Source organism: Choloepus didactylus, chromosome 4 (genome assembly GCF_015220235.1).
Source record: "Choloepus didactylus isolate mChoDid1 chromosome 4, mChoDid1.pri, whole genome shotgun sequence".
NCBI classification, from domain to species: Eukaryota; Metazoa; Chordata; class Mammalia; order Pilosa; family Megalonychidae; genus Choloepus; species Choloepus didactylus.
The window spans coordinates 165,771,024-165,796,284 of NC_051310.1; the positions used below are offsets into that span (position 1 = coordinate 165,771,024).

The 25,261-nt window shown below is 36.5% G+C and overlaps 1 non-coding gene across 1 annotated transcript; it reads left to right on the forward strand.

Annotated features, from left to right (window-relative positions):
- The first annotated feature begins 16,772 nt into the window (after window positions 1–16,772).
- LOC119533723 lies at window positions 16,773–16,906 on the forward strand. The gene has a single exon (XR_005216832.1). It is a non-coding gene; the product is annotated as a U11 spliceosomal RNA (small nuclear RNA).
- Window positions 16,907–25,261: the final 8,355 nt, after the last annotated feature.

Here is a 25,261-nt window from a genome sequence, read left to right on the forward strand (position 1 = left end):
GAATGCAGGGGTATTCGCCTACCCCACCTCCATGGTTGCTAACATGACCACAGACATAGGGGACTGGTGGTTTGATGGGTTGAGCCCTCTACCATAAGTTTTACCCTTGGGAAGACGGTTGCTGCAAAGGAGAGGCTAGGCCTCCCTATATTTATGCCTAAGAGTCTCCTCCTGAATGCCTCTTTGTTGCTCAGATGTGGCCCTCTCTCTCTGGCTAAGCCAACTTGAAAGGTGAAATCACTGCCCTCCCCCCTACGTGGGACCAGACACCCAGGGGAGTGAATCTCCCTGGCAACGTGGAATATGACTCCCGGAGAGGAATGTAGACCCGGCATCGTGGGATGGAGAACATCTTCTTGACCAAAAGGGGGATGTGAAAGGAAATGAAATAAGCTTCAGTGGCAGAGAGATTCCAAAACGAGCCGAGAGATCACTCTGGTGGGCACTCTTACGCACACTTTAGACAACCTTTTTTAGGTTCTAAAGAATTGGGGTAGCTGGTGGTGGATACCTGAAACTATTAAACTACAACCCAGAACCCATGAATCTCGAAGACAGTTGTATAAAAATGTAGCTTATGAGGGGTGACAATGGGATTGGGAATGCCATAAGGACCAAACTCCACTTTGTCTAGTTTATGGATGGATGTGTAGAAAAGTAGGGGAAGGAAACAAACAGACAAAGGTACCCAGTGTTCTTTTTTACTTCAATTGCTCTTTTTCACTCTAATTATTATTCTTGTTATTTTTGTGTGAGTGCTAATGAAGGTGTCAGGGATTGATTTAGGTGATGAATGTACAACTATGTAATGGTACTGTAAACAATCGAAAGTACAATTTGTTTTGTATGACTGCGTGGTATGTGAATATATCTCAATAAAATGATGATTAAAAAAAAAAAAAATTTGGTAACATACCCATACCTTTTTTTCTAGGTATAAATATAAACATATAAAATCAAATTCTTTACAGACTATGATGATAATTTTAAACAGCATAAGTCAATATGAACAAGTCTTAAGCCTTTTTCTTGGGCTCCTTACATCACCAAAGTCCAAAACTCACATACTGATCACCATCCAACATAAACTGTCAATCCAAACTGTTATTCAAGGAGTCGTTATCATCCCTTTTATCAGCTAACTAAAGAAGCCTGAGGACCACGCTTCGATTAGCTGAACCAGGAAAAGTAGATGCTTTACTTCAACCATTAGGATTAAACCTCTACTTTCCTAGATCAGCATGTCTGCAATACCAGAGTTACAGGCGTAGGCATTTATCAAGTATAGTGGCTTAGGAGAAAACCCCATCTAGATGATTTAGAACCCAAATTACCTTTTACTTCCCAGGGGGTCATTTGCCATGGATTATCTGAATCCTTACCTATCAGACCAAAGTAGGTAAATCAGAATTTAATATAAACTCACAGTACTGGAAATAGTGTTTGATTTGCTAGGTAAATGACATTTGCCTGATAACACCTGCACACTGTATGTATTATTAATATGGGAATGTGGATTTGCTAAAATATTCTAGTGATTAAGGCAGGGTGCTTTTGGAACAAGGAAATTAACCCTCAAGCTTTCAAGGAACTGTTATCCACCCTGGTATTTCTTTGAAAATCCTCATGATTATACGATATCTAGGTTCTGTTATTCGATGTTTTTAGTCTTATTTTCAATTTTCTGGGGTGTGCAGCATATATACATTTAATAATGACTTTATTGAAATATAATTCACATGCCATAAAGCTCATCCTTTTAAAATGTACAATTCAATGGTTTTTAATATATTAGTTTATTCAAAAAGTTGTGCATCAGTCAGCACTATCTAATTACAAAGCAGTTTCGTCACCCCACAAAAGAAACCACATACTCATTAGTAGTTGCTCCACATTCCCCACTACCTCCCTCCCATCTCCATCTCCTGGCCAATCTCCAGTCCCTGGAAACCACTAATCGACTTTTTAGTCTTTGTGGATTTACCTACTCTGGATATTTCATATAAATGAAATCATGCATTGTGTGGCCTTTTATGTCTGGTTTCTTTCATTTAGTATAATGTTTTCAAAGTTTATCCATGTTGTAGCATGTACCGGAACTTCAACACTTTTTATAGGTAAATAATATTCCATTGTATCATCACATTTTATTTATCCATTCAACAGTTGATGAACATTTGAATTGTTTACATTTTTTGGGGGCTATTATGAACAATGTTGCTATGAACATTTATGTGCAAGTTTTTGAGTAGACATATGTTTTCATTTCTCTTGGATATATACATAGAGGTAGAATTACTCAGCCATATGGCAACTCTGTGTTTAACTTTTTGAGGAACTGCCAAACTGTTTTCTAAAGCGGCTACACCATTTTCATTTCCACCAGTAGTGTGTGAGGCTTCCAGTTTCTCCATATCTTTTCAACACTTATTATTATCTGTCTTTTTTATTGCGCCCATCCTGTGAAGGTGAAGTGGTATCTCATTGTGGTTTTGATTTGATTTAATGGCCAGTGATGATGTTGAGCAACTTTTCATGTGCTTATTGGACATTTGTATATCTTCTTTAGAGAAATGTATGTTCAAATCATTTGCCCATTTTTAAATTGAATTAGTGTTCCTTATAAATTCTGGCTACAAGTCTTTTCTCAGATATATGATTTGCAAATGTTTTCTTCCATTCTGTAGGTTGCCTTTTCAATTTCTTGGTAGTGTCATTTGACACCCTTGTCAAAATCAATTGACTGTAAATATAAAAGTTTATTTCTGCACTTTCAATTCTGTTTTATTAATATGCATTTGTATCCTTATGCCCTGTCTTGATTACTATAGATATGTAGTAAGTATTGAAATCTGGAAGTGTGAACCCCCCAACTTTATTCTTTTTCAAGCTTGTTTTGGTTATTCTGCCTTTCATTTCCATATGAATTCTAAGATCAGTTTGTCAATTGCCAAGAGGAAGATAGGATTACACTGAATCCATAGATCAATTTGGGAAATATTGCTCGTTTTAAGAATATTGAGTCTTCCAATTCATGTACATGGGATATCTTTCCATTTATTTAAATATCCTTTAACTACTCAATGATATTTTGTAGTTTTCAGTATACAATTGTTGCTTTTGTTGTTAAACCCTGGAGACTGTTCCATGTGCACTTGAGAAGAATGTACATCTGCTGTTATTGGGTGGATGTGTGTTAGGTCTAATTGGTTTATAATTTAGTTCAAATCTTCTATTTCCTTGTTGATCTGCCTAGTTATTCTAGCCACTACTGAAAGTGGGGTATTGAAGTCTGCGTTTATTATCATTGAATTGTATATTTTTCCTTCAATTCTGTTAGTTTTTCATTATGTATTCTGGGGATCTGTTTTTAAGTGCATGTATGGTTATAGTGGATATGTCTTCCTGATGTATTGAAACTTTTACCATTATAAAATGTCCTTCTTTGACTCTAGTAACAATTTTGTCTGATATTAGGATAGCCATTCCAGCTCCCCATTGGGTACTATTTAAATGGTATATCCTTTTCCATATGTTTATTTTCAATCTGGTTGTGTTTTTAAATCTAAAGTGCGGCTCTTATAGACAGCATATAGTTGGATCATGAATTTATACATTTTGCAAATCTCCACCTTTTGATTGGTGTATTTAGGCTATTTATATTTAATACAGTTCTGAAAAGATAAGGATTTGCATATGATATTTTGCTATTTGTTTTTTGTGTGTTTTATGTCTTTTTGTTCTTCTGTTCCTCCACTAGTGCCTTTTTTTGGTGAAGTAAATATTTCCTGGTATACCATTTTAGTTCCTTTGCTATTTCTTTAACTATATGTTTTGGGTTTTTTTGTTTTTTCTTTTTAGTTATTTTATTAGTGGCTATCCTAGGGATTACAATTAACGTCTTAACTTAAAACAGCCTAGTTCAGATTAATACCGACTTAATTTCAATAGTTACAAAAGCTTGATTCAATATAAATCTGTTCCCTTCCCCTCCTTGTGCTATTATTGTCATACAAATTACATCTTTCTACACTGAATACTTATAAACACAGTTTTATAATTATTATTTTATGCAGTTGTGTCTTAAATCAGATAGAAGAAAAGAGCTACAAACAAAAATATGTTTATACTGTCTTTTATATTTACCTATGTATTTACTTTTACCAGTGCTCTGTACATCACATATTTGCTTTTTATTTGAAGCTATTATCAAAAATTAACTTAAACTATTGAGTTTATATCTACTATTTTCTTGAAATGTTTTTTCCTTTCCTTTCCTTTCCTTTCCTTTCTGATGTCTTTTACACAGTAATTATATAAAGCCCTGTGGTTTAGTGGAAAGTCTAATGGGCTTTGAGTCAAAAGTCCTAACTTTTACTAATGGATTTCAGTCCATCGACTGATTTTGTAATCTGTATTAAGCCATTTAGCCACTGTCTGGGCTTCAGTTTCCTTAAATCAAAAATGAAGGGAATAGCATCTGGCAGTATTTGACTGCTGATTTCAAATGTACCACTTCACCAAGTATAGGTCCTGCCACAGATGAGAGAATTCTTTTGTAATTCTTGTCTGGCTGATGTCCAGAAAGAAGGTCAGAAGTTTTATAACATTATAGGCTAGTATTTCAATAACAAAGGAAAAAATGACTGACAATAAATTAAACATTATGAAAGCTATTTCAGATGATCTATGGCTATTTCCACTATGTACTAAAAAATATCTTTCAACTTTCAAATTGTTTTCCAGGTACATTTCTACAAAGAAAATATAACTAAAATAATCCTCTCATGAATTCTCACCACACATCAGAAATTCTTTCCTTAGGTACTTTCATTTTAAGAAACTAGTTATAGCCTAGCATGGGGTTCAGGAAAACCTGAGTCTCCAGAGTAGATTTAATATGTTGTCTTAGTCCCCTGGGTCTGAGAAATTTTCTTCCTGTCAGTTTTTTCTTTTTTGAGGATGATGATAGTCATGTAATCTTAATGTGATTTTGAACAAATCAGGTATTTGTTTTAAAGGGCAGGGCCACCATTATTTAGAGTATGCAATGCAATGTCCCACAAAATCTATTTTGGCCATTTCCTTTGCCTCATTTAAAACAAACAAACAAACAAAAAAGACAACACTGTGGCAAAATGAAGGTAAAAGTGACTCCTGTATGCCTAGACGCCAATGGTGGAATTCTTCATCGTAGATATTTAATTGAAAGATTGAATTTTAGCAGGTATACCAGTTATACCTGGAACAATAAGGTGATTTTTGGAGATTCATCAAACCAAAGGTAAGGTTTGGCCTTTTGCTCCTGTCCAAGTTGGAAACACCCTTTACATTCAGGTTTTGTTGTTGTGATGATATTCTGATCAGGTTCATTTCTGAATATTAATGAAACACAAGCGGGAGCAGATGACTGAGTAAGTATGTATTTGTATGGCTCAGATCTAATATACAAAGACACTCATTCTAAAGAACTTAATTTGTCTTTCTCAGCTTTGGGAAAAGGTAGCTAGATTGACTGACTGTAATCTCACTAACCATTACATAACTTTCCGTATGATCTCACTTTATCAAAGGATGGCTATCTTTTGCCTTACTCTCTTACATCTATTTAAAAACACACTCTTTGTAAACAAATGAAAATGAACACTTGTTCTTTTTTCACCCTCAAAACTAGCTGTGGTGGATATTTTTACTTGTTTTCTTTAGCTGAATCAGTCTATGTCCTTTCATTAGTGATCTGGAATCTAATTAGAAAACAAAACTTGCACATGCCTTTTATAGTGTTACTATCACCCTGTATACACAAGAGAGAGGGAATAATCTAAAAATAACTAATCTACCTCTAGTAAATGGACCAGACCGTAAGTGCTGAATATTCCCATGGATATAAAGATCTGGGTAAGATAATATTTATTCTCAGAACAAAAGATAATGGAAATCCTTATTCTCCCCCTTCTTTAGGACTTTCTTTTCTCCTTCCTCCACTCCCTGCCACCAACTCCAACCTGGGCAGGGCTGCCGAGAAAGCTTGCGTTCCTCAAGAAACAAAGCATAGAACTTCCCTTTCATGGTGATTTCTTTGGTCGCATTCTGCATTGTAATGTTGATGAAATTATAACAGAATTTTCAATAATAGGACAATTGATTTTTCCTGTTTGAACTGTTTTAGTCACTGAAAGAAAATGTGCCTGCCTTGGTTAGATATTTACTTATTTGTTATTGATAGATTAATAGAAATATGATGAAAGGATTGATTATTTTGCTTGTTCTGTTCTTAAATTCTAAATCTTAAAAGTTTATTTTCAGCTACAACCCATAAGAGTACAGTGTTTCATTTCTTGCATAAATAAAGCAAGATGTGACTACAAGTTTGTGTCCTCATCTGCTTCTGCTTCTTCCTTGTAAATCCTCTTCCTCTTCACTCCCTGCCCCCTTGTGTTATGCAACATCAGGGAGCCCAGCACATAATGTCAATGTCTTTCTAAAGGCACTAGGTGATGTTTACACAATTAAGCTGCTGGCACTGACACAATGGCTGGAGTCAAATGTAAACCATGGCATTTATCATTCCCAGTCACATATATTGTGCAATGGGTGGCAATAGGCACTGTGTGAAAGGTTGCCTAACAAGCTGTCCCAGTGTTAGGATTAGTCAGCTCCCTGCGGTGGAGGGTATGTGACCAAGGTACTCGAGGTTATTGGTGATGGAAAGGCAGGCTGGCCAATGACAGGAACCAAAAGGTGGGGAAAACTCCTGGCAAACAGTTAAATCTTAGCACAAGGAATTTGTTCTCTGAGGTGCAGAGGTAGAGAGGCTATTGAGAAACAGCTGAGGGAAAGATGTCTTTTCCTGACCTTTTATTGTTTTCCAATGAAAACTTTTTGCTGTATAAAATCTAGAAGCTGGTGCAGTTTCTAGTCATGCCAATGTATAGTGGAGCTAAAAAATGCTTTCCTGGGAAAATGTTTCTTTCTGTAATAAAATTTTTAATTTTTAAAAACAAAATAACCACATTATAGAAAATTAGAAAAACAAAGCAAAGGGAAAAACACTCAGAATCTCTTTGACTAAGAACAATCATTTTATCATAGTAGCATACAGTCTTCTTAATCTTTGAACTGTTTTACGTGGTGTAATTACATAGTTATAAAACTTTGTTACATGAATTTTTTAGCTTATCATAAGCCTTTTTTTCCACAGTGTTATTTAACCATATTTTACATAACTCAACAATATTCCGTCCAACATATGGTTGAACCAATGTTCATTTTAACCATCCCAACAATTGGACTGTTTCATTTTAATTTGTTATTGCAAATGCCACTGAAACAAACATAACTTGAAACGTAGCTTTTTTAGAATAAAATTTTTTTCAATGTAGGTGATTTATATCAAATACAAAAATTGTATGAAGTGTATGTGAGCAGCTTAAATAGTAATAAAATGAACAGCTGAGTATCCACTTCCAGCTTAAGAATTTAATTCTTAAATTCTTACACTCCCTGTAATTTAGAAGCCCCCTGGTGTGCTTCTCTGTGGTCTCATCCTGCTCTCTTCTTCCCCCACGGAGATAACCACTAGCCTGAATTAGATAACCACTATATAATCAGTAGACTCATTAGAGTCTTCTTTCTAGGAGAATCCAATAATTAAGGTAAGTGGGTTGCATGTTTATCAAACACAGTTTCTGAGGTTCGTGGAAAGCACTGGTATTCAAGGGCTGTCCTAGATAACTCCTCCAGAAGTTATCAGTCTTGACACACCCACATAGGCAGGGTGGGCCCAACAGACCAGAGAAAAATTTGCCTGTAAGAAGGGTTTTCTGCAGTCTGTGGATATTAGGGAGTCGGCCTGAGAACCTTTATGCTAGAGAGGGATGATTCTGGTTTACCTACATTGAATTTCCCTCCTTCACTTCCCCCCATGTAAGGGATTGGATCATGTCCCACACAAAAGGCATATTCAGGTCCCAACTCTAGTCCTGTTGGTGAGGACCTGTTTGTAAGTAGGATCTCTTGAAGATGTTACTTCAATGAAGGTGTCACCTAACTGAATCAGGTTAGGCTTTAATCTGGATTATTGGAGTCTTTTATAAGCAGAATGAAATTTACAGAGAGAGAGGGAGAAGCCACAGGGAGCAGCCAGAAGTTGGAAGTCAATGAAACACAGAAAAGAAAGGAGAAGACTAAGCCTTGTGCATTGCCATGTGACAGAAAAGGCAAGGAACTCCAAAGATTGCTAACCAGCCAGAAGATACCAACCCCGGAAGGAAGCAAGCCTTCTAGCCTCTAAAACCATGAGCCAATAAATTCCTATTATGAGCCCAGTATTGTATAGTATTTGTTTTAGCAGCCAGGAAACTAAAACACCCCATTTATTTTGTTTTTGATTTGTTTCTATGTTATTGTTTTAGTCATTCATTAAAAAATGGGCAGTTCTCTTTGCTGAACATATTAGTGTCCGTCTTCTGAGATAAATGCCAGCATAATCATCTTTATCTTTACCTAAATCCAAGGAATCAAATTGCTCAAATTTATTTTCTTGGTTTTAAAAATGGAGAAACTAAAATAGTATAAACATAATTGGCCAATAGTAGAAGAAAAAGGATGGTTGGACTGTAAGTCACAATTAAAAACCCCAAACTCATCACCACCTGCATCAGAATCAGTTGAGATGTTTAGCAAACTTGTAGATTCCAGTACCCCACTTGAGACCTACCAAAATAGAATCTTGGGCCATGGGGCCCAGGAATCTGCAGCTTAATAAGCATCCCAGATGACTCTTAAGTACCCTAAACTTAACAAGTACTACCTGCGATCAGGGTCAGCAACCTAAGAGGAGTGATAAAGTAAATCTCAAGGATTCTCTCTATGGAACCCACTGTGGTATGTTTTACTCTTTTACTGGATAAGTGTGCACAGACCCAGTTCTTTACCCTACTACTGCTTTAAAATGTTAATACCCGAGGAAGAGGTCACACTTCATATGGGAACCAGAAACCACCTTAATTATCTGTATCAAATTAGCAGTAGATTTGCGTTAACTGTTTTCTAAGAGCAAGCATGAGATACCTAGAGAATGGGTGCAAGCCAAGACATTTTGCCTGAAGCAAAGACTAGGGTTCCGGTACAGTTCATGCTAAACCATCTGTTTCTCTCAGTTTTGAGTAGTGTCCTTGTCTGTGACCTTGAGACTCAAAATTATTTTGCATGCAATCATTGGCCTTCATAGCACTGGTTCTACAATAATTATCTTTGAGACAGGAATCTATGTGATCTTACCAAGCTTAGAGGTACCTATGAAGAAGAGAAATGGGGAACAATTAGTGGTTGAAAAGAAAAGCTGAAAGACAAGGATTGGAAGAATGATACAAAGGTAGAAATAGAAAGTAAATGGGAAGACATTGACTTTATTAAAATTCACCCTCAGTTAATGTAACTTTAGAGATGGCTAAGCAAAACTCCCCTTCTGAGAACTGAGCCAGAGATCCTAGTTAATGCACGCCTACTGTCTAGAACAGTGAAGGAATTCCCTTTAGCTGAAAATCAATTACACTATGAAAATTAAAATACTTACTGTTAAACTACATGATATTTGAAAGAGTTTCTGTGGCTTCTTTCCATCTCATTTTTCTATCCATGCTGTCAAAACTTTGCTATGTTTGAAAACTCAGCTATGATAATTATGAGTGCTATACATTTTAATAATTAATATGTTTAGACTCTCATTATTTAAACATAATGCTTAACCCAAAGAAGATGAATTAAGGATGAGCCATTGGAGAAATATTAAATATTACGTTGCAAATATACTAAGAATATTCAATTGTAGTAATAGTAGCAATATGAATAAGAGAGAAAAAATAATAAATTTTATGTGTATTTTGCATTTTATGGGGTCTATTAAAATAACTTTTTTAAAAATCAAAATTGCATATTCAAGATATCTTTTTATAGTTGAGTACTAGGTGGTCTATGCTCTGGGTTAAGTTCAATTTCTAGAATACAGAAAAATATCAGACTGCTCCCAATATTTATGGAGGGAAACTGTAAAGACATGACAAGATAAATAATTATTTGAGTTAAAGAATTTCATGCTTAGTTGGTGAAATACCAATTAAAGTCAGGATAAAGCAAGGCTTCCCACTCTATTTAAGCTTGTAATGGAAATTCTAGACACTGTTCACAAAACAGAAATCATATGTATATATGGAATGAATAATAGATGAATATGAATCTGATGCCAGGATGGGGTTTTTCTAAGCTAACATAAAAAAGACATAGAAAGAAAAAGGCAAATGAAAGAAAATATCAATAGATTTGACTATACAAAAATGTAAAATTTCTCAACATAAAAACATAAACAAATTAAGGAAGAATAACAAAATAAGAAGTCAAAATAACCTACAAATGTGAAAAAGTGTTCAGAAAATGTAAGGAATATAAGAAAGGCAAATGTAAGAAAAAAAAGATAAGAAATGCAAATAAAATCAATGCTATGCTATAGTTCCACCATCAAATTGCTCAAGATTTAAAATAATGAAAAGACCCATCAGTGAGTGAATACAATGAAATGGGAACTCTTAAACATTATTCATGGGAATACCCTCTGTGGTAGGCAGTTTGTATCAAAATCCTTTCAAATGTTCATACTCTTTGATTCAATAATTATTTCACTGGCATTTATTCTAAGGAAAAAACTGGAGGCTTGAACAAAAATACACAAGAATGTTCGTAACCATTTTTTGCTAAATATAGTATAGTATATGCATAGTGTACAATACTAAATGACCAAGAAAAATCATGTTTTGCTTACAAGATGTTATAATAAATGGAAAAAGCACATTAGAATAGTTGATAAAATATGATCCCAATTTTGAAAAGTGTATACATACTTTTAGAAAAAATAATTGAGAAATGAACTAAAATATTAATGGATGTTTTCTCCAAGTGATGGGCTTTATGTGTTATTTTTTTCTACTTTCTAAATTTCCTTTAATAAACATATTTAACTTTTTTTTCTTTATTAATGAAGTTGTGGGTTTACAGAACAATCTGCATAAAATACAGGGTACCCTATTATTAACAGCCTGCATTGCAACATTTAACTTTTAAAGTCGTAAGCAAAAAGTTTTAAGTTAAAGAATATTAAGAGTTTATGCTCTTTATGAGGAGAATGATATCAAAATTATTTTTTTAAGTCTTTTACCTCTAGCTGACATGGAGACCTTTCTTCTAAGCAAATCTTACTCTTCAGGGCTGTTGTTTTTTTTTTTTTAATATTCATTTTATTGAGATATATTCACATAACACATAGTCATACAAAACAAATCGTATATTCAGTTGTTCACAGTACCATTACATAGTTGTACATTCATCACCAAAATCAATCCCTGACACCTTCATTACCACACACACAAAAATAACAAGATTAAAAATTAAAGTGAAAAAGAGCAATTAAAGTAAAAAAGAACACTGGGTGCCTTTGTTTGTTTGTTTGTTTCCTTCCCCCTTTTTTCTACTCATCCATCCATAAACTAGACAAAGGGGAGTGTGGTTCTTATGGCTTTCCCAATCCCATTATCACCCCTCGTAAGTTACATTTTTATACAATCGTCTTCGAGATTCATCGGTTCTGGTTGTAGTTTGATATTTTCAGGTATCTACCGCAGGGCTGTTTTAGTAGATTGAGGATTTCTTGAGAGAGGAAACAGAAAATAATGCAAAAAGTGGCTTTTACCTGACAGAAACTTTATTCCAGACTAGACTATACACACACACACACACGTATGCACACATGCACACACACGCTTAGGTAAATCTTTGAATTCTGATTCCTATACACAGACCCTTTTGATAAGATGATAGCAAACTCGAGATAGCACTGTAATCACAGATAGTGGGATAAGTCACAGGGTAAACAAAGCCCTACAATTTCTCAAGGATCTCCCTAACCCTAATTCTAATGTTGGCACCTCTCCTCAACTCTTATATTTTGAAGTGCTTTGGACAAAGATGACTCCTCTATTCATTGATGATAATAAACTCACGGAATTATTATCAAAGATTCACCCAGGATGTATTAAACTCTTGGCAATAAAGAAACAGGAGGGTTATAGGAAGGAGGGCCTTTGGTATCTTGATTTTCACCTTTGCCAGTCCATGAGCAAGTTCACTCTTGTCTTTAGTGAAAATGTCCAACTGGGGTTCGCAACTGTCATTTTAGGGAGGAAGCCTGCCCTCTCTTCTGGGCTTATGTCCAACCTACTTTTTTTGGTATTATGTTTTTCTTTTTTTTAATGAAATGATGGTAATAGTAAGTGGTAATTTTTTTTTTTTTAATGTTCTTTTTGTGTCAAAATGAAAAATCAGTGACCTTGTGTCTGTTGTCTCCTACCACCTTCAATTTCTCTTTGGAAACGTGAATCCGAAAAGTCTAAACACTGCTGATCTCATCAAACTCCTTTTTTTTTTTTTAATGAACTAAAAAAAACTGATACCCCCCAAAGGGACAGAGATTTGCCCCAGGTCATACAGTGAGATAGGCGATTCTTTGTTTCACCTCATGATCACTCAGTGTAGAGTCATCATGTTGTTCCCCATTGATTGAAAATACTTAGGAAATTCCTTGTAAGACTCTTTGAGGCAACTTCCACTCTTTAACTGACCATAGGAAAACAGTGCCTTGGCTTTTCTGCCTCAATTACTCATAGCAGCCACCTTATAATGAAAAAGAAAAAAACAGAAATCATCATCATCTCTAGATGTCTCTTGTTATAGCTAAGAAGAATGAAGATGGTGCATGAGAAGGAAGACCTAGTAATAAGCAGTTACTTCAGAACAGTATCTTCCCCACATTCCACCCTCTACCCCAAACAACAATAAATTAGTTTCAGAACATACTAAACACCAAGGTAAAAATACCTCCAGTTTAACATAAAATAGCTAGGGTCTCATAAAAATTTTTTATGTATATTTATCATTCTTTCTTATTTGTTCTTATAGATCTCTAGCCCTTGGTTCAAAGTCCTTACTCAACTAAAAACCTGTATTATCTTTTGCAAGAAAATTAATCTCTCTGAGCCTATTTCCTCATCTATCAAATGGGAATAGATAGATATTGTTTATCTCACAGTATAGTTGTGAGTGTAAAATAATGGCTTATTTTCTTTATGTGCATGTCAAAAATGGTAAAAAATCAGTCATTCCATATGATTCAATCTGTATTAATGCATCAGTCTATACAGTGAAAATCTGAAAGGAATCATGGCCTGCTAGAAATCTCAAGGACTTCTTGTTAAGATCTCAAGTGTCCCTCTGCAGCTACACAGCGTCCAGATTGTTAGGAGCTGAATTAATGTTACCATTCTTATCTTACAAATGAAAAAACTAAGATACACATTCACATTTTGTCACAGAATCAAGTCAGCACATGATGCATATGTTTGATAACGTTGATAACTTCTAGGACCTATTTAGGGCCTTCTTGTATAGGATAGCTGTTCAGCAGAATTTTGTTAAACAGATTTAACAGCTCGTTCTGAGTTTCACAACAGCACTTCTAACTGCAGACTGTGTGAAGTTTCCACTGGTTCTTCAAACTCATTATCACGCACCCAATCAGTTCCTTCTTCAGTCTTTTCTTAAACCAGGCCATAATTCTGAAACTCAGTTCCCCCTTCTTTTCCATTCTTTACCACCAACCATTTGTCAATTTCAGTTCATTCTACCAATTCAATATCTCTCCCACTCCTCTCCTCTCTCATTTCTCAATTCAGGTCCTTTGCAAGTGGACTTAAACAATCGCAGTTTTCAAACTGATCTTCCTGTTCTCTAGACTTGATTTCTAACTTTCTGCTTAAATGATCATTCTTTATTCACTCTTTATCTTTTGTTACATGAATTAAGGCTGGGATTAAGACTCAGGGAATGGGGAATGGGTCATACATGCGTGGAAGCTCTTCTGTTTGTCCAGTACAATACTTCAGTTATTGAAGCTTTACAACAACTCTTGGAGGTTGATGCAGACACAATGAGGTTTATTAATATGTGTGTTCTCTCCTCTCCCTACTTCTCCCCCACTCTCTAGAGAGAATGTTGTCCTTCTCGGTTTATTTTCTCTCCTCTCTTCCCTTTCTAGGAAGAGTTCTCTCCCTTCCATTCTGGTTCTCAGATGTTGTGGCCCAGGATGGAGAGCCTGCCTCTGTCCAGCCTGGGGACACTGGGTAGGCTGTTGAGTTGCAGGGTCTCCTTTGGTTGGAGAATTTCAGGCTTTGGGGAAACTGGAGAAAATACAAAATTAAAAATACATATAATAAAGAACCAAAAAGTGGGGGGAGGAGTGTGGGGGAGATAAGCTGGAAATAGGAAATAAACCACTGTGAGGGCAGGCTAGGGGGGAGGACACTGTGAAGGTTTGGGAAATAGACAGACTTTGGAGCTGCTTTGGGAGAAAAAGGAAGATTTTAAAAATTGCCATTGGTGATGGATTGAATCCCCTTTAGTATTTCTTGGAAAAAAGTGGGTAAAGATGAGAATTCTTCTTGAAACAGTTGGCTATTGGACTGTATTTCTTTCTGGGTGGAACCAGGCAAAGACCCACATTTAACAGATGAGGAAACCAGGGCTCAGAGAACCCTCTGCTAACATCACACAGACAGTAAAGGGCCTTTCTGGTTTCAAAGCCTGTCAGTTTTACAGTTCCACATGATACCTGTGGTTCAGAGATCTGTTGAGTCATGCTTCTAAAAATTCCATTGAAATTGTCATAGGAAATCATGTTCCTAGCAGTTGTTCTTAAGTTATGAGTTTTCAACATGAGAATCTTCTCGTTTCAGGGAAACTTGAGAGGTCATTTAGTAAACCCTTTCCTTACCCTACTTCTCTCTAGCTTTCAATTTTTATACTAGCTCAACCTTTCTTCTTGAGAATATATTCTGATTTAAAAGACTTTTGGAGATGTAACAACTTCAAAGCCTAAACTCTCCCCAGGAATAAAATAGGAAACTTTTCTGCAAGTGTGTCTATTTGCAAGCATCACAGGTTCCCACTCCGTCTGGGGAGGTGACAGTATTTCAGAGAGATCTGAATTTAAAGACCTTGTGGAATATATTTATTATCGTGAGTTTGAAAATATAAGAACCATTGACATATGAATATAATGACAATACCATTAACATATAAATACAATGGGAAACGTATAAATACATGTATAAATGCAACATACTGTATTTATAAATGTATAAATACAATGGGAAAAGACAGGAGTGAGAGGTTTGGAACACAATTTTGGGTGATGGTAGCACAGCAATGTAAGTACACTGAACAAAGATGACTGTGAGTATGGTTGAAAGAGGAAGTTAGGAGCATGTCAGACACCAGAAGGAAAGAGGAAAGATAAAGACTGGGGCTGTATAACTCAGTGAAACCTAGAGTGCTCAGCAATTGTGATAAAATGTACAAATATGTTTTTTTCATGAGGAGGAACAAATAAATGTCAACCTTGCAAGTTGTTAAAAATAGGGAGATATTAGAGGAAAAATATAATCAATGCAATCTAGGAACTATAATTAATAGAAATGTTGCATTATGCTTCCTTTAACGAAGCAAGGGCAATATACCAAAGCTAAATGCATATAAAAGGGGAACATAAGGAAGGGGTATGGAACTCTTGGCATTGATAATGTTGTCTGACTCTTTATTCTACGTTAGTTTAAATGCTTTCTTTCCTTTTGTTGCTTCCCAGCTGTCATGTGTTTGTTTGTTTTTTTCCTCTTTCTTTTTTCTTTTTCTTTTGTCTCTCTACCTTCTTTGACTCTTCCTCCTTCTTTGTGGAAGAAATGGAGATATCCTTATATAGATAGTGGTGATGGTGGTGAATACGTGACTATAGAGGGAACCATCAATTGTTCACTTAGGAAGGAATGTATGGTGGGTGAACAAAACTATCTTTAAATAAATGGGTTGATGAGAAAACTTGAGGGCACTACATTAAGTGAAATAAGTCAGACACATAAGGGCAAATATTGCAGGGTCTCACTGATATGAACTAATTATAATATGTAAACTCATAGACATGAAATATAAGTTACCAGGATATAGAATGAGTCTAAAGAATGGGGAGCTGTTGCTTATTATGAGCAGAATGTTCAACTAAGTTGAATTTAAATGTTTGGAAATGAGCAAAGGTGATGGTAGCACATTGTGAGAATAACTAACAGTGCCTGAATGGTGCGTGAATGTGGTGGAAAGGGGAAGCTCAGTCATGTATGTCACCAGAAGGAAAGTTGGAAGTTAAAAAATGGGAATGTATAAAACAGTAAACCTTGTCGTGGGCAAGGTCCATGAATAACTGTACAAATATTAGAAATCTCTTTCATGAACCAGAACAAATGTATGACACTATAACTAGAAGTTAATAATAAAGGGGCATATAGGAAAAAAATATATACCTATTGCAAACTATATACTACAGTTAGTAGTATTTTAACATTCTTTCATCAACACTAACAAATGTACTATCCCAATACTATGAGTCAACAATGGAGGGGGGTGGTTAGGGGTATGGGAGGATTTGAGTTTCCTTTTTTTGTCTTTATTTCTTTTCTGGAGTAATGAAAATGCTCTAAAAATTGAAAAAAAATTAATTGTGGTGATGGATACACAGCTGTATGATGGTACCTTGGGCAACTGATTGTGCACTTTGGATCTTTGGATAATTGTATGGTATGTGAACAATCTCAATAAAAAAAAAGTTTAAAAAAATGATTGAAAATAAGGGCTTCTGTTGTGAGTGGCACACATACGGCTCCTTGACTGATCTTCCATGTGGAATCGACAGCAAGGGACTTCAGAAGCATAATTTTTGTTGCTAGGGCAGCTAGTGATCATTGGTCTTGGTGCCCTTATTTAAAAAAAAAAAATTATTGAGGACCCCAGAGAAGTTTTGTTTGTATGGGTTTTATCTCTCATTGTTTACTATATTAAAAATTAAAACTCTGAGAATTTTAAAAATATTTATTAATTCATTTAAAATGATAAAATAAGTAATATGTTTTTATGGAAAATAACTAAATTTTCCAAAAATTAAAATGTTAGTGAGAAGAATGGCATTGTTTTACATTTTTGCAAATTTAATATTCAATTTAATAGAAGACAGCTGGATTCTCATCTGCTTCTACAGTCAATCTGTTATGATATGTTGTTTTGGAGGAAGTATACGCAGAAAATCCAGCCTCATCAGATATGTAATTGGAAATAGGAGAAGTATTTTAGTAGGCTTTTCAAATAATTTGTGGATAGCTTTTTTGGGTATTACACTAAAGTTCAACAAGCAGTAATTTCTTTAAAGTTTAGTTGCAAAGTGTAATCTGAAACCAGCTAACTTTTTGTATACCATTTGTATACCATTACATTAGCAGATAGGAGAAAGGAAAGGGGAGGCCAGTCCCAGAGAAGTAGTGAAAAATATCTTATATTTTGTCACCACCACATGGGAAGCATCAAGACCCTAGAAAGCAATGGCTGTGTAGTGCATCTATAGGACACCTTGGCAAAAGATTCTTTTGCCTCACGAGTGGTGTAGGAGCTGCCGAATGTTGAGGCACAAGGACAGCAGACCTCAGCTGTCCCCTGTGAAGATTGATGATAATTGATCAAAAGGAAACGCATATACACACACACACACACTTCACTGCACTGTGGCCTGGGAACTGTGTAGGAACCTGGGTACAACCCTAGGAAGAGCAGGGGAAACTCCTAGAATGACCAGCTTGGCAGAATAAAGGCCAGATTCAGATACCGTCTTAGTTTCCTAGGGCTCCCATAACAAAGCACCACAAACTAGGTGACTGAAAACAGCAGAAATTTATTTTCTCACAGTCATAGTTCTGGAGGCTAGATGTCTGTAATCAATTTGTTGGCAGGGCCATGCTCTCTGAAACTGTCTGGGAGAATCCCTCCGTGCCTTTTCTAGCCCCTGGCAATCCGTGGCTTTCCTTGTCTTGTGGCTGCATTGCTCCAGTCTCTGCCTGTGTCTTCACATGGCCTTCTCTCCCGTGTCTGACCTCCTCTCCCTATAAAGACCCCAGTCATATTGGATGAGGCGGACCCCAATCCATTATGAACCCAACTTCAACACATCTGCCAAGATCTACTTCCTATTCATGTCGAGTTCACAGTGTATCTTTTTGGAGGACACAAAAAGTTCAACCTGTAACAGATATCCAATTGACTTATAAATATTTTTAAAAATATTAGTTCTCACAACTAAGTTTGTAGGCCTATGTTTACTGACTTTATGTGCATCATTTTGTTTAATCCTTGACAACCTTATGATGTAGGCATTATTATTATTATTGCTTTGATTTTATAGATAAGGAAGCTGAGAGGATGGATGACTTGCTTTCTGTAGCTAGTAAGTGGCAGAGTCAGGATGAAAACAATTATCTTTGGAAGCTTGTGCTTTTAACCAGTACTCTCTCTGAGTGAGAGTGTAGATGATTTTCCTGTCTTCCCTCTGTATCCATTCATCTAACTACCAGCTTCCCTGGTCATGGGACCCAGGAGAGAGAAAATAAGGCATTTGGCTGGCCTGTATTTGCCCATCTGTGGGCTGTGCTAGCCTGGCAAGAAATGACCCAACAGATCCTGGATTCCTCAGATTGGAATGATCCCCAGAGATTTGAATGAAGATGGTGAAAGTGGATACATTTATTGAGAGACTATCCAGGAAGAGCACAGAATTACAGGTTGCATGTGGATCATCTCCCTCCTCTTTGAACCTTGGACTGGAAAGGAAGGCTATTGAGTCAAGCTGTGGAGGATTGAAAAGCTCTGAGGAAAGTTAATCAGACCATGTGATCACAGGATCAAAAGTGCAGCTCTGTCGAAATGAAGTCAATGTGTTTTGTCTAGTATTCCTTGAATTACAGAAACACAGACCTTCAATTTGTGTACCGCAAACATTCCAAGCACTCCAGAACTTGGAAGACTGTGGTCATTTTAAAACATGTCTATAAATTCTCTGACATGCATCCCATCAAGACTGGATTCTAATTGCCCCTTTCCTGGGATATGGGCAGGCCTTACTGATGCACCTCCATAGAAGAGGGTGTGGTAGAAGTGATGGTGTATGACTGCCAAGCTTAGGTTAGAACAGGCAATACAACTTCTTGTCCTTGAAACCCAGCTGCCATGCTGTGATGAAGCCCTGGCCCCATGAAGAGCCATGTGTACATGTTCTGGCTAACAGCTCTTGCTGAGGTTTCAATGGACTAAATATTAACTGCATCAATCTCCACACATATGAGGGAAGAAGTCTGCAAGATGACTGCAGCTCGTCATCATCGGACTTCAAATGCATGAGACAACCCAAGTGAGAACCTCCTGGCTGAGCCCAGCCAACCTCCAGGACCATGAGAGATAATAATTATAAGTGATTGTTGCTGTTTTACCTCACAGGATTTGGGGTGGTTTATTTGGCAGCAATAGAGAACTGGAATCTGTCACTTCTTTCCTGATTGCTCTTCCTGAGGTTGCCATTCGTAAATTTAATATTTAAAGATTATCTTCTCTGTGCCTTGTCAGTTCTACTGTGTTTCTCTTCCCTTTCCTAATGCCAGTGATTTGTTCTGAGGCTTGAGAATGGAGTCAAGTCCTCAATAATAAGCAAAAAATAAATCACAAAGGTATAATAATGCTCCAATCTCTATGGTGTCCCTAGACCCAGCGATTATTCAGAAGTCAGGAGCAGTCTCCCACGCCCAAGGGTGGGTCCTTTCTGGGGTTGCTGAGGCACTGTGTTCCCCATGTTGTGTTTCTCCAGCCCAGGAGGCCAACTGACCGAGAGCCTGAGCTGGGCTAGTTGAAAATGGCGTCGGGCCTAGGGGACAGCCATGGCCTTGGGTGGGGTTTGTCGTGTCTGCAGTGGCTGCGACAGGAAATGGGAAAAGAATAGATATGTAAGAGAAGGAAGAGGAGTGGGAGAATTTATGGCAACAGGAGGAGGAAGGGAAAGAGGAAGAAGCCTAAAGGAGGAAGAAGCAAAGAAAGAGAAGAAGGATATGGAAGCAATGGGGGATAGTAGGGAAGATGGCACAGAGATACAGAGGAGTGCTTCATTTTAAAAGTCATAAATGTTGAAAGAGAAGCTCTTACTAAATAATTGTAAGAACTAAAATATGTTGAGTGCTTACCATGTGCCAGACATAGCTCCAACTGCTTCATATACATGATCTTATTTAATCTGCTCGATATCTTTATGGAGTAGGTACTATTTTCTGCACCCTTATTTTGCAGCTAAGGAAATTCAGGGACAAAAAAGGTTAAGTAATTTGCCAGATTCTATGCTTTTAAAAATTAAATATTTTTTCTCATATAGGCAATGTTTTTGAGGCTATCCCTCTGAACATAGAGCTATATTTGCTCTATAACAAAACAATGAGAACAGAAGAAAAATAGAGGTGTCAAAGGAAAGGACAATGCCAGAGATGAAAAAAACACAAAATCAGAGACGAAAGAAAAAAAATGTTGCAGAACAGAAGGCATATTATAATCCTATTTGTGAGTTAAGAAATAGACTACATATACACACAAACAGACATACATAATTCTTTAGAGAAAAAAAAAATTCAGACTAACTAGTTTCCTGATCTATTTTTTTTTTTAATTTTTATTTTCATGGTTGTTTGTCGTCACTTGTGTTTTTCAGAATACTTTATAACATTGGTAGTGAGAAAGTTGTTCTTGGGAAAGCAAAAAAATCTAAATTCCCTACTCCAAAACCTAACAAATTTGGGGTGTATTGTGGGCATCTAAAGACAAGTCAGGAGGCCTGAGAGAGAAACACTTCAATGGAAATTCCTCCTTCTGACTTTTCAGTGTTTGTACAAGACTCAGCTCCTCAAGTATACTCAGAAGGATTGGATATCCTGACTTAAATAACAGAGGCCACAATGTGAGATCTTCAGGTGAGTCCCTACTGCTTTTCTTATTACCTAAATTAAACACCTCTGTTTATAAACAAGATCCACGCTGGGATTCTCTCCTCAAAAGATAGATCCCAAAAGGCCAGTCTGATGGGTAGACAGCAGACAAGGGCGAGCTGGAAGCCTGGAGCTCATCATCGTGGCTTGGCAAGTTCTATAAACAAGGGGGTGATATTGTCATATCCTGTTGTGTGACTTTGTCCAGCGGCCTCCAGGACCACGGTGGGGCAAAAGCTACCTGCCTCTGCTAAGCTGTCTTCCCTTATATCTGGTATGAGCCACAAGTTTGTGCTCCCTGGCTCTCAAGTCGGTGGCTATTCCCTTCAGACACGAGCCTGGCTACTTTTGGACCCTGAGCTTGTGTTCATTGGCAGCTGGGGACCAGAGCATGAACCTCTTCCCTTGAGAGGAGCACTCTACAGAGATTCCTGAGGACCAGTGAACACACTTAAATATGCAAATAATTGTTGTCATTATAGAAATAACCAATAACATTACTCTGGGACAGTTGAAATTGATGCCTTAGAAATGAGAAGGTGTACTTAAAAGGACTCCACAAAATAGAAGAACTTTGCCACTATTCCCCAGTTCTTGTGATTCTCTCAGTCTCACTGGCCTGCTGGAAGGCAGGTGAGGTGATTAGAAGATGCTCGAGTCACCCTGGGAACTAACTTCCCCTCTCCCTCTGAGAAACAGAAATCCAGAAGGATCTGAGATTCTCACTTGGTTACTGCATGGGAAGAGCCTTGAAAACATCCAAACTAAAGAGTGTGAATATTGAGAGGTGGGGATGTGGGATGGTCTATAAGAAACTGTGGACACATTTTTATTTCCAAACATGAGGATTACACTGATTTATTCAACTACAGAAGCTGGAGGAAGGGCTAATGCACTAATGCTTCTTGCTGGAGGCTCGGTAGCCTATATGACTAATAGAGCTGCCATTAAAAGGCAGAGCTTTATTAAACACAGATCCAACTCTGGGATTCCTGATTTTCAACATTAGGAAGGCCAATTATATTTCCAAAGTGGTGGCTACCACCTCTCAGAGACATTTTAAAAAAAAATTTATTAATTAATATTTTAAATGATAAAATTTGTGCTCATTTAAGGAAATCCAAACAATAAAGAAGGGTATAAAGTGATTTTCTAGTCTCAGTCCTTAACCACCATTAACAGTTTCCTGTATATCTTTCTTGAAAATTCCTATGCTTATCAAAGCACATGTGTATATATATGCTTTGATAAATATATAATATAAATAGATATGTATATTTATATATATGTATAATCTCCTATTTATAAAATTATAAATAGGACCAAAATATGCATTCTGTCTGGCAACTTTTTCTTCTGCAATTAGGTATATTTTGGACATCTTCACGTATCAGTACAATTCTGTCACATTTTAAAAAAAAATAGCTGCATAGTGTTATAATATTTGTATTACTCTCCTTTAATCAGATATTCCTTAGTGATGAACATTTAGGTTGCCCATCATACTTTTTTTTCTGAATAGATATATATAAAAATAAGTATATTTTTATATATATCTATTTATAATTGGCCTCCAATATGTTGCACAAATTTATACTCTCACCAATGATGTATGTGAGTGTCTGTTTCTCAACACCCTTTCTTCCACTGGGGATTATCAAAACTCTTCTAAATAGATTTATAAATTTGTCTAAGTCATTATTTTGTGGAAGAAAGGCATAGACGGTACAATTGCATAAAGTTAGCACATTTACCTGAGCAAATAAACTGCAAATTGCCGGTCGTTTTAAATGTAAAGGTACAGGAAGTCACTGCTTTGTAATCTTATTTTATGTTTAAGATTTGGGTCTTGGGTTTTCTCAGACACTATTCCAAGTGGCGACTGGGTTCACAGGGTAGAAGATCACAATGTTGCATGGTAGACTGTGCTAGGCTCTAGACCAGCTTCCAGTGTACTTGCAGTTAACAACCCATTTAACCTCCACGTACCCAAAGTGCAAGGCTATGTTGATAGTTTGAGACTCTAACCCCTGTATTTAACCATGTTTCTTTGGCAAAATACATTCAGACACCCAATTTGGGAGGCCAGAAACACATTTCCCCCCTCCTCTATTGATACAGTTAATAACCTACCATCGCACCTCTCCTACCTTCCTCACATTGGGAGACAAGCCTGCCCAGAATTTTAGATTTGGCAAGAGGCTGTCCCACCTTTACACACTGCCCTTGACCTACGTGAAAGACAGACCGAGAAGCAGAGACTGCTAAATGGGAGAAGAACAAAGAGTGGGGGAGGGTAGATAACTTCAGGTGGCTATGGGGGAAAGGCAGCTCCCTTGTTGGAAGATGGGGTGGAGCCCCAGAAGCAGACTCAAAAAAAGTAATACTGGCAGGGCAGACCAGATTTCTGAGCTTCTGGCACATGTGGTCTTGCAATATCTTTTTTCAGCCAGCCAACCAGAATGCCAAAGGCAAGGTGTTTGTCCAGTTACTTGAACTGGTGGTTTCTTCAGACTTTTTCAGTAAAGAAGCAAAGATTTTTCTCCTTTGTGAAGGGGAAGGAACTTGTATACTGGAAATAGCTCTGCCTTATTTCACCAGGATACTTGCATAGCCTCATTGGTTATATTTCACAAGGCTCTTATGATGTTCTATGTTCTCAGAAGGAAGTGACAAGTAAACATAAGTCCACTTCAGCATTATGCATGCTTGGGTGCCAAACCATAGTATGTATACTCCCATCCCTATGTGCATCATAATGTTTGTTTCTGGCACTAAGAAACAGCATTCAATGAATCCAGAAACACTTGGTTTTTCCACAAATTTTTTTTTTTAAATTCCTATTTAAAATGTCTGGCTATTAACTTTTTTTTTAAATTTAAAATCACTACTTCTCATTGCAGGTTTAAAAAATAAATTAAAGTAAATATTAAGAATACTAATATTAATTAATATTAAAGAAAACTAATCTTAATTAATATTGAAATATTAAAGAAATTGAGATGTTATAAAATACTTTTCTTCCCCAACAATACCAGGTATAAATTATTTTTTTCCTAATGAGCTCTACCAAATTTTCAAGTTAGAGTATTTATTATATATTTAATGAAAATTATTCCAGAAAATAGAAAAAAATTCAAAACTGGCCAGCTAATTTTTAAAAAAATGCAATTTTATTGGGATATATTAACATACCAGGTAATCATCCAAAGTGTACAATCAGTGGTTCACAGTATCATCATATAGTTGTGCATTCATCACCACAATCAATTTTTGAACATTTTCATAACTCCAAAAATAAAAATAAGGAAAAAAAAAGAATAAAAACAAAAATAAAAAAGAACAATATCTCATCCAGATAATTTTTGAAGGCTAAATAATCTTGGATCAAAAACCAGATAAAGACAATACATGAAAAGAAGATTATTGTCCCCGAACACTTATGAGTGTGAATGAACAATCCTAAATAAATATTAGCCAAACACATCCAACCAGGTATTAAAAAAAAAAAAAACATACAATCAAAAGCAAGTAGCTTATCCCAGGAAGGCCAGGTCGGTTCAACAACAGAAAGTCTACCAATGTAATTCACTATATTAAGAGACTATAGAGAAAAAGCATATGATACTCTCAATTGATTCAGAAAAAAAAAACATTTGCTAAGTCTTAGCACCTATTTATGATTTTTTTTTTCAAGTCAGCGCTCTTAGCCAACTTGGAGTAGCACAGAACTTTGATAAAGATTTTATAACAACTTGAGCACATTCTCTTAAAGACTGTAAACAAACCACGATAATTTAACCTCATTCCCTAAGGAAAGAAAACTTTATGATGGTTAATTTGATCGGATTACACATGGAACAAGTTCTTTGAATACAATTTGAAAAGTGGTATAAAAGAAAAACCATTGTTGTGGACTTCAGTTTCTTCCCAGAGAGAAGGAATCCTTTATGGTTTATGATCTTGGTGAGCTACAGCACTCTGCTTCTCATGATGGACACTAAGGGAGATCTTCCCTCTTCTTGAACAGTACCTGTTCTGCAGCCAAAGTGGGGTCATATGACCTTGGCTCGGCCAATGAGATGCTCCTGCCCAGGACTCTACTCTGGAGAAGTGGTGCGTGACAGATGGAACCCGTGATTCCCTTGTGCTAGCCCTGGCAATGTTCCACAGTGGTAGTGTCCTACAGCTTCCTACTTCTTAGTTTTCTGGAGTGGCCTTGTGAGCTGCATCCCTTCTAAGTTTGTTCCTCTTGTTCCTGTTGACTCTGTGACCCC